General features: G+C 39.1%; 1 pseudogene; it reads right to left on the reverse strand.

Moving 5' to 3' along the window:
* Positions 1 to 2,021: 2,021 nt before the first annotated feature.
* The window catches only part of LOC129152099 (ATP-dependent RNA helicase DDX54-like), a 67,025-nt pseudogene continuing 49,145 nt past the window's right edge, over positions 2,022 to 19,901 (reverse strand).

Here is a 19,901-nt window from a genome sequence, read left to right on the forward strand (position 1 = left end):
TTGGTCTTTGCAGAGTAAATCTACTTCTAATCTGGTACCCACCATTAAGCTGCTCATATCACTAATTTATTTCCTTTTTAAACAGCAATTTGTGCATGCCATCTTTGGCTCAGGGTCAACATAAAGCATTTACATTAACTATTAACTCTCCTGAGGCAGTGGGCTTGATGGGAAGAGAAGCCAAGTGGAGCTGAAAGAACCAGGAATGGGTCCAACTCTCAGTTCAGGTGACAATAAGCAATGTGACCTTGAGCAAATCATTTATCTCCTCTGACCCTTTCTTCATGTGCAAAATGTAGGCCATCACGTTCATGACCGCAAAGATCTAAAATTCTGTATTTCTAAATTGCTAATTTTTAAGCCAATCTTATTAATTTTTATGCTTGTATCCTAAATTTCCAACCCATACATTCCATACACCTGGCACAGATTTCAGTCCTAGCATTGAGACAAGTAACTAAACTACAATAAAATGTGATGTCTCCCTTACCACATTGTGAATTCCATAAAAGGTTAATTCATTTTTATAGGCTCAGTGCCTGGCAGAGGTGACATTCTATAAAGGTTTGATATATGGACGGATGGATGGATGATTGCTACAGCAAAATAGTAATAAGAGCTTAAGTGTATGAGTTTATATTATCTCTGTAAATAGCCCAAAGATCATTATCCTAAACCTTATCAGAAGAGCTAGCACTTAAGTGTAATTTTGCCTATTTACAGCTTAATAGACTTCACAGTACATCTCTTATAGCCTAATCTCTTCCTGCCTAATGTTATACTTTTTTTTTTTTTTTGGAGGAGGTGCCAGGTAGCGAACCCAGGCCCTCAAACATGCATATAATCTTATACTCTTTAATTTCCTTTTTTTTTAAAAAAAAATATGGTCAGTTCATAATTAATGTAACATAGTTAGGTCTAATGGAATCTAAAAGATCTCCCAAAGGAGAAGAAGCATGAAGAGTCCTTTTTACTTCAGTTGCAGTTCCACAAATAAAAGTCACAGTAGAGTTGTAGTATTTGCATAGTTTCAGTTTATATAAAATCCAGTGGCATGGCAAAAGCATTCCTCATGCCTTGCATGCAAATTATCTCTATGTTACTTCAATAGACTCTCTGTCAAATGTTAATAGTCCACCACTCTGAGTGATATGGAATAGCAACAGAATATTGAGTCCTGGTAGAATATCTTACCATCTTTTGACTTATTATCATATGATTTCAGTGTATTTACTTTAGGAAGATGTCTTTTTGTTCTCAGGCATATCCATTTTTCTGGTTGAGGGATGCTTTCCCTACATGCAGTTCTCTTTTTTAGGCAATGTAAGTTTCACAACTTTCACACATTCATAATCTATATTAACACATACACAATGTCAATATTTTCTAACTGTTTTGAAATAGTTATCAGAACTTTAAATATGCTATTACTCCATTACTAGAGGCCCAGTGCACAAAATTTGTGCACCTGTGGGGCCGCACTCCCCAACCCCCCAATGTTCATGTATTTATGTATATGTGTGTATTAGAGGCCCTGTGCATGAAATATGTGCACTTGGGAGGGGGGTGTCCCTCAGCCTGGATTGCGCCCTCTTGCAGTCCAGGAGCCCTTGTGGGATGTCCAACTAAGCCAGCAGTCAGACATCCTTAGCCCTGCCACGGAGGTGGGAGAGGCTCCTGCCACCACCGCTGCATTCGCCAGCCAGGAGCCCAGCTTCTGGCTGAGTAGCGCTCCACCTGTAGGAGTGCACTGACCACCAGGGGGCAGCTCCTGCACTGAGCGTCTGCCCCCTGGTTGTCAGTGCATGTCATAGAGACTGGTCATTTCGCCATTTGGTCAATTTGCATATTAGCCTTTTATTATATGGGATGTATGCATATTTTTTGTTTTTTGTTAATCCTCACCTGAGGACATTTTTCATTAATTTTTAGAGTAGAAGGGAAGGTGAGAGACAGAGAGAGAAACATGGATGTGAGAAAGACACATCAATTGGTTGCCTCCTGCACATGCCCCCACCACATCAGCTAAAACAGTGCCCCCAACAGGGCCGACTGCTGGTGGCCCGCTGGGGCTCAGGCGTTGAGCATATGGTGATTTTCTGTTTCTGCTTCCACTTCTGGTAGAGGCCCCACTTATAGAACCTGCTGATGTAGCGACCACTTTCTGTCTTGATCTTCTTCTTGTCCTCCTGTCCTGACTGTCCCACAAACCGCTTCTTCTTCCAGTCCCACTTGAGCTGCTGCCGGCCCCTGGTCGGCCCCTGGTCAGGTTCTGGGGCTCGTCCCCCATCAGGTTCAGGAAAGCGCCAGCCACCTGCTGCTCAAAAGCGCACCTGTCTCCACCAACGCTCAGACCCCGTTCACTGTCGAAGTCCTTCGCCTATAGGGGACATAGAAATCCTGGTCCAGTGGCCGGGCCACCTCCTTCCGCCTCTTGGCTCCCCCTCCTTCTGCCTCTTGGCTCCCCCCTCAGGTCCTGGCTGCTGCTGTTTCTGGCCCACAGCCTCTGTGAAGACATCTTACACACTCTCTCCCGCAGCCTCCTCCACCTCCTCCTCTTTCCCAGGCTGCTCCACCTGCTGTACTGGGCAGCTCGGGGCTGGGCCAGCCAGGCCCTCCTGCCACTCCTGCCAGCCCTGCCAGAAGCTGGCGATGGCCTTGCAATCCTTCTGCCGCTTGGCCCACATCACCTGGCTGCTCAGGTCCTGGTTGGAGGCATTGATCTCCAAGATGGTCACCTGTGAGTGGTACTGCTTGATGCTGTCCACCAGCCTCAGCCACTGCTGCTCCTCCTCCTCAAAGCTCAAGCTGAAGAGGGGGTGCAGGCCCTGCCCCATGAGGTCCAGCTCCTTGGCCCACTTGATGGGGTCTGGTGAGGGCGCCGGCTGCAAGCGCACGCACTGCTGCTCAGCGTTGTCGGCCACGCAGCCCAGGCCCCACAGCTCCAGTGACGCCTCCAGGGTGTTCCGCAGGCCGCAGTCCTCATCATCCACCATGCTCTGTGGCACCCGGCCCAGCACGCCGTCCACGCCAACCGCACTTGAGAGCTCCTCATGGGGGCAGGCAAGGGTGAGGACATGGCCCAGGAACAGGTGCAGGTCCAACAGGTAGGGGACCTCATCTGGGGCCACCAAGGAGTAGGCTATGCCACTTCGGCCAGCCTGAGGAACATGACCCACGTGGTGCAGGCAGAGCTTGTCCTTGGCCAGAAAGCTGAAGTTGATGACATTGTCCAGCAGTGGGATGTCCAGGCCCCAGGCCACCAGGTCAATCACAATGAGGGTGGAGCACTTACTGTGAGTGAACTTGGCCAGGTTGATCTTGCAGCCATCTGGTCCAGGCCGCTGTAGATGTGGGAGCAGCTCACCCGCCAGAGCGGCCTTGGCCCCGGGATACCAAGCGGCCAGGGGGAGGCAGAAGCTCAACACCTGAGCCTGGGGTGAGGAGGGCCGATGGGGCCAGTTGGCCGCAGTGCACATCATAGCGACTGGTCGTTCCATCGATTTGCACATTAGCCTTTTGTTATATAGGATGATTATAGGATGATATTGAAGAAATAATTTCTTCATGGGGATCTTCACTATTATAAGCAGTACTTTATATTACAGTTAGAAATACTACCAATAAACCATAATTGTTAGGACACCATTATTGTATTTACTATTTGTTTTATCAGGTCCTACATTATCAACATGGACATATTTATGTCTAAGTAGACTTCAAAGGAACCAGATTATCCCTTACTCCTCAAAACTTGCTATCATGTTAATAAAAATAATAGTTGAGATTTATTAAGCACTTGCCATGTGCCAGTTACTGTGTTAGCACAAAATGCGTTAACATAGATCATGTCATTAATGTTCCAAGGGTCTTATGGGGTAAAAGCTTTCATTAATCCCATTTTACAGTGAAGAAAACTAAGGTTTAGACAGGTTAAATAATTACTCAAATGCTTACAGCTAGTAAATGATGGTGCTAGAACAGAAACCCAGACAATTTCACTCCAGATTATTATATTTGGGGAAGAGGATGAACCTGTTCATTTTGGAAGACACCATAATTTTTGTATTTGCATATCAAACTCAAGTTTGCATATCATTTGAAAATTCTGTCTTAAAATCAAAAGCACATAGAGAGTACAAATTGAAATATTTGCAATAAGAATTACAGGTTATCAAAGATATAATGAATCATTATTACTGCAAAATTATCAAATACAGTACATCAAAGCAGGAACATAATGTATTATATAATTATCAGCATAGTTTTCTAACTGTGAATTTGCTAATGTTGACTGATTAATTTTATACTTAAGCTTATTAACTGTATACCTTAGCAGATTTTTAGTGTCTGAGGTTTAAAGTTTAATTTCTTTTCACAAAGATTAAACAAACATTTTCTAGCTGCCAAAGATAATAAAGCAAAAATGATTAAAAGTAAATTTAACCATAAAGATTTTGATAGTACCACATTACATTATATCCATTTATAAATTGATTTTTATAAAAAAAGCAAATATGGAAAATCTGACATTCATTGTTTCCTTTAATATTTTGTTTGCCATAGTGCAATTAAAATCACATTTATAAGGATTATGTGCATAAAATAGGTATGAACCACATTCTCTCTGAAAATTTAAAGAATCTATGAGCCTTTTAGAAAATATGCTTAACATGTTATCTTAATAAAGATAGCTTACAAATAAGAAATATTTCCTGGTTTTATGATATGAAGCCAAAATTATATAAAACTTAAGAGGCAAATATTCCTTACTTTAAAAACTATGAAACCTAAAAAGTTTAAATATTTACACTGGAAAGCAAATAAGTACTCTGAGAATATGAGAATTCACCCAAATAGCCTTTAGAACCAAATGATGCATTGTGATTCATTTCAAAGCCACTGCTCTATTTACACATCAAAAACTTATTGAGGGTTTGTCATATTCAAGACCCTATGAAACATACTGTATAGAATATGTCCTCAAAGAGCTTATCTTTTGGACTGTTTTATTTTCTCTGTTCTTAATTATGAAAATAATAAAACAGACACTTGTTTCACAACACCTAGATTTAAGAAAGGTTAAATATTTTAAGTACTTCTTAGCCTACTTTTATTACACAAAAATCCAGGTAGTTATATCAGAACCAATAACTCAGTTTTCCATTTAGAATTCTTTATATGCAGACCTTATAAGTCCTATGGTAGTTTTGGTTTGCAAAACCAGTCTACTAAAATTTCACTTAAATTGAAATAGAAATGATACTTAGACACAAGAAATGATACTTAGATACATGAGTATACTTTTTAAGAGCCATATTGCTTTTAAAAAGAAACTGAAGGGAAAGGGAGCAAGGATAACATGGTAAGGTCATCAACTTGGTGACTACAAGAGACGAAATCAGGTACCAATACTGATTTTGCCACCTACCAGAAACATGGACTTGAGTAAGTAATTTCAGTTCAGTTCTATTTTCCTCATAATTATGTTGTTTCCCTATTACAGTTTTTATGAGGATTAAGTTATATAAATAAAAGATTTAGCATAATGTTGGGAACAAGGCATATGTTCAATAAATGGTATACATAACCATAATTAGAAAAGAGCTAAATTGGGGAGGAAAGGTTATACGGTTGGTCCTTTTTCAGGGGTGTTGCAATAACAACAACAAAAAAATAACAAAAAGAATTTAGATAATAGTTTATACTTCCATGGTGTATTATTATAAAACAATGAAATTTTATTTGGACTAAAGAATGAATGCAAGTATCTTTCATCACTATAAGCCGTGCAGTTAAGAGATGTGCAAATACTACTTGACCTAACGAAAAACCACAGGCTCTGAGGAAATTGTGGATAATTAACTTGTTAAATAATTCACTAAAATTAACCAGTTGTCATGATGTGAATCACTTGATACTGGTTGAAGAGACTGTGTAAAACAATGATGTTTACAATTCAAACTTCTATGTACCAAATTCCTTACTTGAAATGAACTCAAAGATTCTATTAGAGGTATGATCCCTCTATTCCCACTTTGCTAATGGTTTTTATCAAGAAAGGATGTTGGATTTTGTCAAGTGCTTTTTCTACATCAATTCATATGACTATGTGATTTTTATCATTCAATTTGGTTATGTGATGTATCCCATTTATTGATTTGCAGATATTGTACCATCCTTGCATCTGGGATAAATCCTACTTGGTCATGGTGTATGATTTTTCTGATGTAATGCTGAATCCAATTTGCTAGAATTTTGTTGAGGCTTTTGGCATCTATGTTAATGAGGGATATTGGCCTGTAATCCTCTTTCTTTGTGTTGTCTTTATCTGATTTTGGTATCAGGGTAATGCTGGCTTCATAGGATGAACTTAGAAGTGTTCCTTCCTCTTGAATTATTTGGAATTGTATGAGGAGGACAGGTTTTAGTTCTTTGAACGTTTGGTAAAACTGCCCTGTGAAGCTGCAATAATAAAAGCCTTATATGACAAACCTACAGCCAATATCATACTCAATGGGCAAAAACTAAAACCATTTCCCCTAAGAACAGGAACAAGACAGGGATGCCCACTTTCACAACTTCTGTTCGACAAAGTATTGGAAGTGCTAACCATAGCGATTAGACAAGAAGAAGAAATAAAAGGTATCCAAACTGGAAAAGAAGAAGTAAAACTGTCCTTCTTCACAGATGACATGATACTGGACAAAGAAACCCTAAAGACTCCATCAAAAAATTATTAGACTTAATAAGTGAATTCAGCAATGTAGCAGGATACAAAATTAATGCCTAGAAATCTATGGCATTTTTATATACCAATAGTGAACTTACAGAAAGAGAGATTTAAAAAATAATTCTATTTGCCATTGCAACAAAAAAATTAAGATACCTAGGGAAAACTTAACTAAGGAGGTAAAAGACCTGTACTCAGAAAACTACATGACTCTGAAAAAAGAGATAGAGGAAGACATAAACAGGTGGAAGAACATACCATGTTCATAGGTTGGTAGAATCAACATCATTAAAATGTCCATACTACCCAAAGCAATCTATAGATTCAATGCAATCCCCATTAACCCTTTGCACTCGCTTGCTTTTTTCTCGATTCCTGCTACCGATGCTAACCGTGTCGAGTCACACTCGACATTCGAGTGCAAAAGGTTAAAATACTAACGGCATATTTCACAGACCTAGAAAGAACTCTCAAAAAATTCATCTGTAATAAAAAAAGACCCCAATTAGCTGCAGCAATCCTGAGAAAGAAGAACAGAGTAGGAAGGATCTCAATACCAGATATCAAGCTATATTACAAAGCCACTGTTCTCAAAACTGCCTGGTACTGGCACAAGAACAGACATATAGACCAATGGAAGAGAAGAGAGAACCCAGAAATCAACCCAAACCACTATGCTCAATTAATATTTGACAAAGGAGGCAAGAGCATACAATGGAGTCAAGACAGCCTCTTCAATAAATGGTGATGGGAAAACTGGACAGATACTTGCAAAAAAATGAAACTAAACCACCAACTTATACCATACCCAAAAATAAACTCAGAATGGATGAAGGATGGGAAACGTAAGACGGGAAACCATAAAAATCTTAGAGAAATCCACAGGCAGCAAAATCTCAGACATAGGCCGAAGCAATTGCTTCACCGATAATACTACTAAGGCAATGGAAACTAAAGAGAAAATAAACAAATGGGAGTAAATCAAAATAAAAAGCTTCTGCACGGCAAAAGAAACCATCAACAATACAATAAGAAAGACCACTGCATGGGAGAACATATTTGCCAATGTTATCTCCAATAAGGGTTTAATCTCCAACATTTACAGGCAACTCATACAACTTAACAAAAGGGAGGTAAACAATCCAATCAAAAAATGGGCAACAGATCTATATAGATACTTTTCAAAAGAGGACATAAGGAAGGCCAAGAGACATATGAAAACATGCTCAAAGTCACTAATCATCCGAGAGATGCAAATCAAAACAACAATGAGCTACCATCTCACACCTGTCAGAATGGCTATCATCAACAAATCAACAAATGACAAATGCTGGCGAGGATGCGGAGAAAAAGGAACCCTCCTGCACTGCTGGTGGGAATGCAGACTGGTACAGCCAGTATGGAGATTCCTCAAAAAAGTAAAAATGGAGCTCCCATTTGACCCATTGATCCCACTTCTAGGAATATATCCCAAGAAACTAGAAACACCAATCAGAAAGGATATATGCACCCCTATGTTCTTAGCAGCACCATTTACAATAACTAAGATTTGGAAACAGCCTAAATGCCCATCAGCAGATGAGTGGATTAGAAAACTGTGGTACGTCTACACAATGGAATACTATGCTGCTATAAAAATGAAGGAACTACTACATTTGCAACAGCATGAATGGACCTGGAGAGCAAGCACTACGCTAAGCGAAATAAGTCAGTCAAAGAAAGATAAATATCACATGATCTCACTCGTTTGTGGAATATAATGAACAACATAAACTGATGAACAAAAACAGATCCAGAGACAGAGAATCATCAATCAGACCGTCAAACCTCTGAGGGAAGGCAGGGGAGGGGAGGAGGGAGGGGGAGAGATCAACCAAAGGACTTGTATGCATGCATATAAGCCTAACCAATGGACACAGACACCAGGGAAGTGAGGGGCATGAGGGCAGGGTGGTGGGAGGTAATGGGGGCATAAGGATACATATGTAATACTTTAATCAATAAGAAAAAAATATTCTATTAGAATACCTAAATTAGGGCTATACCAGAAAAATAGGTAAAATAAGGGAAATGTCAATATCCTAGTTATTAATTATAAGGTTGAATCATATAAAAGTAGCTATTGCTACTTTTGTAAGTTTAAAAATGATTAAATATCACTAATTTCAGAAGTTTTAATCCAATTGTCTGGGAGTTTCATGACATACTCTATTCTGAGTTCAGGGTAGCATTTCAAGTGTACCACAACACATTGGAATGACTCAAATCTCCTACCCTTTTCAGAGCCACTGCAAAAATGGGAGGTTAGACAAAATAGGAAACACAGAATCAATTTCCTAAAGGAAGCTAAAGAACAGAAATAAGATGGCATTATAAAAATATACTTGGCTATGTCACATCTGCCATAAGAATGTATTTTTTAGTGTAATCCTTGAGTAATCCTTGAATCACCAATTATCCTTGAGTAGCCAATAATCCAATTTTACCAGAGATAAGCCTATACACATGTCGAGGCTCCATTTGGAATAATTTTAAGCTCTGAGACAAATCTTTTGCTTAAAAAAAGTCCAACTTCAGGGAATAATATACATAGTAGCCTACACTAATATCTGTTGCCTCATTTTTACCAGGGTATATGGAAAATCTTTCTTACCAATGCACTTGCAGTAAGGTGGGACCATGTGAATAGTTCTGGACAATGAAATGTAAGTGGAAAAAATGAGTATCACTTCTTAATGCTGAGAAGGGAAAGGACCATATGGTTTCCCTTTCTGCACTACAACAATCAGGGAGGTCTTGAAAGGAGATTGCAGAGCCACACGATCAAAAGAGCCTGGACTGTCAATGCACCTCATAGAGGACAACTGCCATGAAGGTCACCCAAAACCACTGGGTTTCTACATGAGGGAGAAAGGAACTTTCACTGTGAAAAGGCACTGAGAGTTTGGAGTTGTTTGTTACCACAGAATAACCTAATTTATCTTAACTACTATTATCTCCAAAAACACCCAAAACAACTGATTATCCTTAAGATCCTTTGCTTAATAGACTACTTCTAGGCTATAAAAAATGCGCACAAAAATATATATATAAATCTTGAATATTCTAAAATGACATTAGGAATTAAAATACCTTTTTTTTTCAATTCTCTAAATTTTCTCTACTTTCGAGATTTTTCAAAAATTTAAAACTCAAAACATCCTCCCACACATACTCCTTCCAGAAAAGATTTGGTTGTGTGGCTTTTGTTTGGCTTTTAGTTGTTTGATTCTAATTTAAGGAAAAGTTGTTTAGGGTTTGAGGCTGAAAATTTGGACCTGGGACCTGAGATGTGAGATCTAAAATCCTCAATCCTGTTTTCTAAAACATATCTAGAGAGGACTAAATTAAAACCTTTAGAGGCCCAAGCACTGGAGAAACCTTATTTCATCCTGACCCCTCTACCCATATGTAATTCCAACATGGCAAAACAAAGTCATAAATATTTATAAGGAATTCTAATAAAGTTTTACTCTTTTTTTTTTTTTTTTTTTTTTTTTTGCATGACTACTACACTGTCCCTTCATTTTCTTGTTTATTTTTTAACTTAGGACCAACTACCATCAAGTGACCAAATTAGGTTTATTTGGCCTTCAAGTTTATGGATGAAATTGGAAGGATAAAACATATTAAAGAGAACAGTTTACAAAATAATAAAACTGGGCTCTCTCTAATGAGTTAGAATGAGATCCATATAATATCTAAAAATATTAAAATATTAACCAACAAAGTAATATAAGTTTCAGCTATGAAAACAACCAGTTTCTAGCATTGCTCAGGACTCTCTGATCCATTGGCAGCAACTGTCTTGGTCCTCCTACCTTTGTTTTTTCCTTGCTACTTGTCCTCACCTACTCTACCCAAACTCTGAACTTTGAATGTCTGTGCTTTTGAACTTGATCAAAGAATTTGCTTCCTGGCTTTTGACCCCTGGCATACCCCCAGGATTCAGAATGTACTTGGCCTCCAGCCCAACCTGTTCCTTTCCAGTCTTGAAGAAAAACTATCACAACCACCAGTGAGCAATTGCCATGTGTTAGGCATGCTAGGCACTTTGCATACATCACCTCAACTAATAGCCACAATAGACCTTAATTAATAAATAGTTTTATCACCATGTTGTGATTAAAGCAACCAAAGAACTTGAGAAAGGTTAAATGGCAAGAGGCCAGGATTTAATCACTGATCTCAATCCTATGCTTTTAACTCTGATTATACTATCGCTGCCTCCATTTTTAACTTAAAAATAAATATTTACTGAACACCTACTCTGTTCTGCATTCTGTGCTAAATCATGGTTATACAGGTGTGAATAATACAGACAGGGTCCCTAATTTCATAGCAAATGCATTCCAATGGAGATCATGACATAAACATGTAACTAAATAATATCATTTCTGAATTTGACAAGTGCTATGAAGGAAAAAACAGGTTAAAGTGATGAAGGACTAGAAGAGTAGGTGGCAGCATTAGATGGCTGATGAAGAAAGACATATTGAGAAGAAGCCACTCATTTGAAAATCTGGACTAGGAAAATTCCAGAATGAGGGAATTACAAGTTCACAGGTACAAGGTCAGGAATGAGTGTGCTGTCCTCAAAAAATGAAAAATCATCTAATGTCACTGAGCGTAGTGACCCAGGGGAAGATTTGTAGGAGATGAAAAAGGTAGGCAAAGTCAAGTCCTACAGGGCCTTGTTGTCATTGCTAAGAATTACAGGTTAATTCTAGGTGCAATGAGTGCCACATTTTGAGGAGGGAATTGACATGATGACAAAGCTTTTTTAAAGCACAGAGAATGCATCATTTTAAACAATGAGTACAGAGAGAGACTAGAAAGATATAAATGCACAAGGTATCCCAAAAGGTCAAGGCACAAAACCCTAAAAGGAAATGGATATTCTGTACTTTCAGCAATCAGTTCTATTGCAAAAAAACAATGGAGTTCATGGGAGATGAAGAATAAGATTTTAATTTCCTAAAATTTAGTAATATTTATGGGTGCCATCTCTTCAGGCTAAGAATATTCTCCCAAGGTGAAATGTCCTCTCTCATGTTAGTAATCTGAAATCATGGTTTCACAATTCAAGATAGCCCCTGCAATAAATCCCAGGCTGTACAGTTTCTACTCACAAAGCATACTATCTGTGGAAAATGAGCACATTACAACCATAAAATAATTTTATTAAGCACTGCATATTGAGAAAGAGGAATGGACAGAATCCTTGTAATCAAGGCCTTGTCTTCTTTTATGGAAGGAAAATAGATGGTGCCACTTGTGCAATATCCATCTGGACCAGGGGTCCTCAAACTTTTTAAACAGGGGGCCAGTTCACTGTCCCTCAGACCGTTGGAGGGCCGGACTATAGTTTAAAAAAACTATGAACAAATTCCTATGCACACTGCACATATCTTATTTTGAAGTAAAAAAAACAAAACGGCAAAAACACCCGCATGTGGCCTGCGGGCCGTAGTTTGAGGACGCCTGATCTGGACAGACGTTACAAAGATGGCTTTATCATGCAATGTTTTCTTTTGGAGTAAAACCCAGAGGGCATAGTACTGTAAAAATGTGAACCTCACCAATTCAGAGACTTTGTTATTAACAAATAAAACTTTGGACAGAATTTGGTTATATGACTTACAAGTCGCATCTTCGGGCACTACAGATAAATCTCCAAATTCCTTTCAGAAATATTCTACCCTACTGCAGCTTTCAAAGTTCAGGGCAGGTGAAACATCAAAGCTAGAAAGATAAGATTAAAATCAAATTGTTGCAATTTTTCCTTAAATCCATGCCATATTAACTAGTTTAGCAGGAATATCAGGAAAAATGCAACTAACAAGTTCAAAATATGGAATCTAGAGCCAGAAATTCAAATGTAGGGAGAAAATACAGTAACCAAGTGCATTCCAGAAAAAATAGTGTCTTAGAAGTAACAAAGAAAAAATATTCAGTGCATTTTAACAACTAAACTGCAGGGTAACTCCATGCCCCTGAGAAAAAGAAAATCTTTATTTTCTCATAAAAGAATAAAGAACACACACATTTCAAGAACCATAAAAGCTGTAACTAAGGAAAGGCCATCTGGGCAACCAGATTATCTTCACAATACAGTCTTCACTATTTTATTTGGTCCTATTTTATGTACCACAGAAAATTAGATTTCCATCACTTTCCTTGAAAATGTTCTGCCAAACTATTAGATATTATTGCTAAGTAGTAACCAATAATCCCTACCAAGTATTTTAAAGCACTCTGCCTGCCTCGTACTGATATCTTCTTTTTTTAATAGGACCATATTACGAAAATAATTTTTTTGTGAAGGTTAACATTTTAATTGGGAAAATGGTAACCAGGAGTGGCTTAGTGGTAAGTTGTGGTAAATTAAATTCTGAGGCACACACACACACACACACACACAGAAGAAAAATAAAATAATTTATAAGGTTTCCTTTCACCTTTTATTAATTTCAAAATAAATCTCTAGGAGACAATGATCCCTTTTCCTTCATGGGCACCCTTTGGGGTAGAGTTTTTTGGGAAATTCAAACTCTGGGCTGCCTGACACATATTTGTATGGATACATGAGGCATAGCCAAAGGTGCCCTACTTTCTCTAGCTCAAACTTCCAAAGAAAAACAACATTCTCTCCAAGCTCATTCTGAGGTAGGACATCACAGTGCAAATACTCAGAATGAGGAGTCAAAGATTTGGAGTCTAAACTCAGCTCTTCCAGGATCCAGTGGTGTGAGCACAGGCAAGGCCTCTGGTATTCTGTGCCTCAGCTTCTTCATTCACACTGTGGATTGCATTAAAGTCTCCCTTCACCCACCAAATGTTATGGTGTGATTATATTCATCTAAGAAAATAAAACTAAACAGCTAGTCCTTCTACTAAAGATATGTCGATATCAATTGTTACACAATGTTGGTGGGGAAGAATAAAAAATGCATAAATTCATCGTGCAGATAAATATGCTATGTTTTAGAATACGGGGTGTTGATGAAAGCTTGAAAAGAAATAGAGTAAACCTTCCTTATGTGTGAGCAGTGAGAAGAGTTTGTGTTTTAATATTACTTCAATGTCAGGTTCTCTGGATACATTTCATTGTAAGAAAAAAAAGTCAACTAATTTAAAGAAGATGGTGAATATAAAGTCATACTATCATGATCTGTAGTAATTCAAAACTAGAATAACAGGGTAACCAATACCCCTAAGTAAACACCAAACTCATTTTGGGGGGCAAGTTTAATCTCCTTGCAAAATATGGTAAATTAAAAATGTTTCTTCTCTTCTTTCCCTTGAAATTGTGGAATTATCAAAACTGAAGAAAAAAGAAAAATATAAAAAGGCGCTGGCACCCTGAATAGGTATTCTCTGATTAAGAAGTTGGTTTTATTTGTTCTTATCTTTCAGGACTAGGGTTTGGAGTTCCAATAAATTATTTACCCCTAGTTACGTAAATCAGTGTTTCCAAACTTTTCTGATAGGACCCTCCATCAGTTAAAAATGTTTGGTATATACCCCCAATATTTATTCTTTTATTAATATATTAATCAGATAATATATTACACATACCATTATATATTATGAAACATACACATAAATAAAATTGTTTAAAATAATTTAATGATGAAGTGGATCATTTTATTTTCTTGATAGCCACAATGCTTCATATTATCATCAGCCTATATCTCAAAATACAATATACACTTAAGGCAAGATTCATTGTTAATAAAAGTGGATATAAATCTATATTTCACATGTTTATTTCAATGGGAAGAAGCTGACTTCTTGTAAGACTGGATTAAATAGATCATCAGCATTGTTACCTCCCAATATGGCTAACAATTCTTACTACAGTAGCAAAAGCTTAAATTCCACCAATTTCCTGTTATTGGCTTATGCTTGTATTGTTAGTATTATGTTCTTTACAAAAATCCTTTTAAGCTATTTTTCCATTTTGTGACTGCTGGTTTGGTTAAAACTGGATAATAGAACCCTTAATTCCTTAATGAACACACATAAAATCAATAAGACACAACACAACGGAAATAAAAAGAAGTTTATTTTAACCCAATTAACCATGTTAGCCCCTCCATGTTGTGAATCACCCAATATTTCTCAAGACACCTCTGCAAAGGAGGACAGGAGAACAACTGACGTATGGGTAAATGAGGGTGCCAGTAACAGCCTGTTTGTTATATATTTGCAAGAGCTTAGGGTTATTTTATTATTTTTTAAATTTATCTTATTGTTGAAAGTATTACAGATGTCCCCTTTTTTCCCCATTGACCCTCTCCACCCCACCCTGCCCCCACCCTCCAGGCCTTCACCACACTATTGACTGTGTCCATGGGTTATGCATATATTCATATAAATTCTCTGGTTAATCTCTTCCTGCCCCTTCTGCCCCCTTCCCTCTGAGATCCCTCAGTTTGTTCCATGCTTCTATGTCTCTAGATCTGTTTTGGTCATCAATTTGTTTTGTTCATTAGATTCCACATAAGTGAGAACATGTGATACTTGTCTTTCTCTTCCTGGCTTATTTCACTTAGCATAATACTCTCCATAAATGCTGTTCTAATGCTTATTCCCTGCAGCCTACTTTGAAAATCCCCACAGCCTAGTTTGGAAATCAAGAGTATAAACAGTTGTGGTAGGTAATTGAGCCTGTTATCTGAAGCATCTGATACTTTGCTAGAATATCAATGGACCATCAGCATACTAGTCCTCCAGCTGAAAAGGGAACTTTTATGGAGTTTAAAGGCTGAGCTCTCTTGAAACAGCATTTTTCACCATGGTGACTGGAGTATTCTTTCTTCTCTGAGCTTCAATCATGAAGTCAGAATAACAATAACAAAGCTGTAAAAGTGAACACTCATTCCATTCTCAGGTCCATATATGATTAATCTTCAAGCCTCGGTTATTCTGGGAGGTGCTGCAAAGTTTTCTCATTGGTTAAAGGTCATACCATCATAGCATTCCATGCATTAGTGATCTTGAAATGATTAGCCATACTGTATCAGCCTAGATTGCACCTACACTTTTTCTTTATCTTACGGTAATCAGCTTGGGCTGCCATAAAATACCAAAGATGGGATGGCTTAAACAATAGAAATTTAATTCTCTCAGTTCTATAAGTTGGGAAGTCCAAGATCAAGGTGCTGACAGATTCAGTTTCTGGAGAGCTCTCTTCCTGCCTTTCAGACAGCTGTGCCTTCTCACCGAGTGCTCTCATGCCTTTCCTCACTACTGAAGTGAGCTCATGAGCTCACTAGTGTCTCTTCTTATAAGGACACTAATCCTATCAGATTAGGGCCCTAAATTATAACTTCTTTTAACCTTAATTACTTCCATAAAGACCCTATTTCCAAATACAGGTCACATTGAGGGTTAGAGCTTCAACATAAAAATTTTGGGAAAACAAACATTCAGTCCATAACATAATTTATATGCTTTCTTTCAGCAAATATTTATTGAGTTCCTTCTGTGTGCCTGGCACTATAACCAAGTTGCTGTTCTCATTCTAGAGGAGAGACTGCAGACAGTATGTTTTTTGTAGGGTTTTTTTGTGTGTGTGTATGTGTGTGTACATGCACACATATACATACACATATATTAAAATGAAAACTTAAGTAGATTAAAGAGACAGAGAATGAGAGGGTTCAGAGAAGGGGCTAATTTAGAATAGGTGGTCAAATACAGACACTCTGAAAAGAGGACAAAAGAGTAAATATCTGACGTAACTGATGAGCAAGCCTCTACATATTTAAAAGAAGAAAGTCCAGGCTCAAAGAATAGGCAGTAGCATGATCCTTGGAAAAACAACAACAACAGCAGAAAGGCCACAAGAGCCAGAGAGGCTGTGACAGGGTATGATGGAGAGAAGAAAATAAGAGAAGTGATATGGTAGGAAGTAAGGCCTTGGGGACTATGGTCAAGTTCATGTTGTCACAATGGGAAGCCATTGGGTGGTTTTTGAGTAGAAGACTGACATGAGCTAACACCTATACTTTCAAAGGGTCACCCTAAAGTCTACATGGACAATAGAACACAGGGGCAAGATTGAGAACATGACAAGTTTTTCATAAATACCAACAGGTGGTGCTGGTTTGAAAGAGTGGTAGTGGAGGTCAGATTTCAAACCCCTTTGGAAGGTAGAGTTATCAGGATTACCTGATATACTGGATATGAGATCTGAAAGAAAAGATAGGGGGGGAAGCTCTGTAGCATCAACATCATTCTTGAGTTCAAAACAAAAAAGGAATCTAAAAGTCACCAAACTTAGAGTGTGTCCTCCCTCTCCTAGCACTCCATACTTCCAAATAACACTTTCAGGTGCAATTAATCATGTTTGCACTGGCCTATTTAGCAGCTCTCCTCCCCCCCCCCCCCCATTAGAATATAAGCTCCTAGAAGGTCTAGCTTGTATCCATCTGTCTAGTCCAGCGGACGCCAACTGTTGGTCCGCAGACCACTGGTGGTCCGTGAGGTCTGAAAGGTTGGAGACTGCTGGACTCTAGTCTACCCTTATATCACCTGCACCAAGCTCAATGCCAGGCACCTTTTGAGCTCTCATTGAATATTTTAAAGCAGTGATTTTCAACCTTTTTCATCTCATGACACACATAAACTATTAAAATTCTGTGGCACATCAAAAAATATATTTTTGCCAATCTGACAAAAATAGGTATAATTTTGATTCATTCATACCAGATGGCTATTGTTGTGTTGGCTGCTATCATCTTTTTATTTAACAATCTAAGGGAAAGAGGTCAGTGCCCCTGACTAAATAGTCAGATATTACATGTTTTAAAAATACTTGCAACACACCGCTTGAAAATCACTGCTTTAAAGAATGAATAAATGTCCAAAGCTTTGAGCAGTCTTAAAATTATATCTTACTAGAAACAACTGAAGGAAATAAGGATACTAAAAGGTGAATATCTGCATTAGATAGTAGATAGAACTATAAAGATTCTATATTTTTTAAGTTTATCCTTTTATATGATTAAACTCATTTTTAAAAGTTTTTAATGGTATTTTAGAAAAGAGAAGAAGGAAAAGGGAGAGAGAAATAGAAAAATTGATGTGAAAGAGAAGCATCGATCGGCTGCCTCCTGCACATCTCCTACTGGGATCATGCCCACAACCCTGGCATGTGCCCTGACCAAAAATCGAACCAGTGACCTTTTGGTGCATGGGATGACACTCAATCAATTGGGCAACATATGCCAGGGCAAGACACAACTAGTTTTATTCCAAGGAAATGTGTCTCTGGACATATCAGCTGGTTAACACATTGCTCTGTAGAGTGTTACCCTGGTCAGACATCATAACCATATTATATATTTAAACTATTTAGTAATTCTTAGAAAAGTATTATTTTGCTAAAAATAACAGTTACCACTGGCCCTCCATTATTCAATCTCAAGCAAAATGATACAACTGAAGAGTGGGTCTAAAGATAATTTTTTGAATCTTATTTTCAATGATTGCAGACTGCCATTTTCACCTCTCCTTCACATTTCTAGGAAAATGACAAAGAAAAATGAAGAAATCGATAGGTCTAAAGATATGGAGGTGCCAAGTAGTGACTGGCCTAGGTAATCCTGCTCACTGGATTAATCAGATGTGACCAAATTTAGACTTTGGAACAGAGCTAACTGGTTTCTAGCATTATTTTTATTAAAAAATATGTAAGTTCCTTAAATTTTTTCACTGCAGTGTCACTCGGCTGGGGCTTTGAAAGGTGAACAGGCAAAACGCTGCAGTACTTGATGAAGAGTCTTTATGTAAACTATTCAAGATGACACTGAGCTATGCGTGGTTTGTGATGCCCTGCAGATAGAATCGCTTGAGTTTCCATCTCTTGGCTAGAGAATGTTCCTAAAAGAAAAGGCTGACCCTTGATACCACCAGAAACTGTACCAGACTTTGCCTCCATTTGTAGAAAGGACCTCACCCCTCCTGATGCTCCACCAGTCCCAGAGGTGGGTTGTGGAGACACTGATAATGGGGTGTAGTCCCTCTGGCCCTGTGTGGAGAAGCATGGGGTCACTTGGGCCCACAAAGGCTGGGAGTCCCTGGAAAGAGGCCTGTGTAAATAGGGTGATAGCTATGTGGGTGTGGGAAGCAGCCAGGGCTCCGGGACAGGCTTTGGCTCCAGTGACCAGCCCAGATGGCTCCTGAGCAGGCTATGAGGGTGGGGAGGGACCCACAGCCTCTGCCCTCAGGGAGGCAGCCAGCTGGAGTTAGGTGACCAAGAGTTTGCAGGGAATAAGGAGGGTGGGGAGGACGGAGAGGCGTGGTGGGAGGGGGGCGAGTGGTAGAGGGAGGGGCTGGTGGGGCGGGGTTGGTGGCTGGGTTGGCCGCTCTCCCCTGTGGCTTTACACAGTCCGAACCACACCAGCCCTGCAGCTAGGCAGACCACAAGCTGCTGCTGAGCCGCCAGTGTCCCCAGGTAGAGTCTGTGCAGCGGGTCGGGATCTGGGCTTGGGTGGGGAGAGGGAGAGCCTGGGTGGCGGGATTATGTTGGGTCTTTTCTGCACACCTCCACCCCTACCCCCATATTCATAGACTCAGGAGATACTAGAGCATGGAGAATCCCTTTGCACCCCTGAAAGGGAGGGGACTTAGTTACCTTGCCGTGGCCTCCTGCAGCTGCCCTGCTGCTCTGAGAAAGCACAGGGCCCCAGAGGGGCTTGGTTCCAAAATACTTTAGATGTTTTCTTCACCCTATCTAACTGTCCAAAACATACATATTTATCCATATTCATCATATTCATTCTCTCTCTCTAACACACACACACACACACACACACACACACACACACACACACACAGAGAGACTGAGAGAGGAGGGGGGAGGGGGAGGAGCCTGAGAGATAGAGTAGCTAGCTGTCCATCAGAAGAGATTAGAATCTGGGCAGAACACATCCAGGCTGGGATCTTGAGAAAGAGAAGCAGCATTTGTGGCTCCTCAGGTCCAGCCCTCAGGTGAGGTGTAATGAATTTTTCTTGGCTTGTTAGCTCTGAAAACCCCAGACTGTAGAAAGGTTTGGGTCAAGAATGAGACTTTGGTCCACACAGGCTTTCTTTGCCCTGCTCTCCAATACCTTCT

The sequence above is a fragment of the Eptesicus fuscus genome, chromosome 17 (assembly GCF_027574615.1).
Source record: "Eptesicus fuscus isolate TK198812 chromosome 17, DD_ASM_mEF_20220401, whole genome shotgun sequence".
Taxonomy (NCBI): Eukaryota; Metazoa; Chordata; class Mammalia; order Chiroptera; family Vespertilionidae; genus Eptesicus; species Eptesicus fuscus.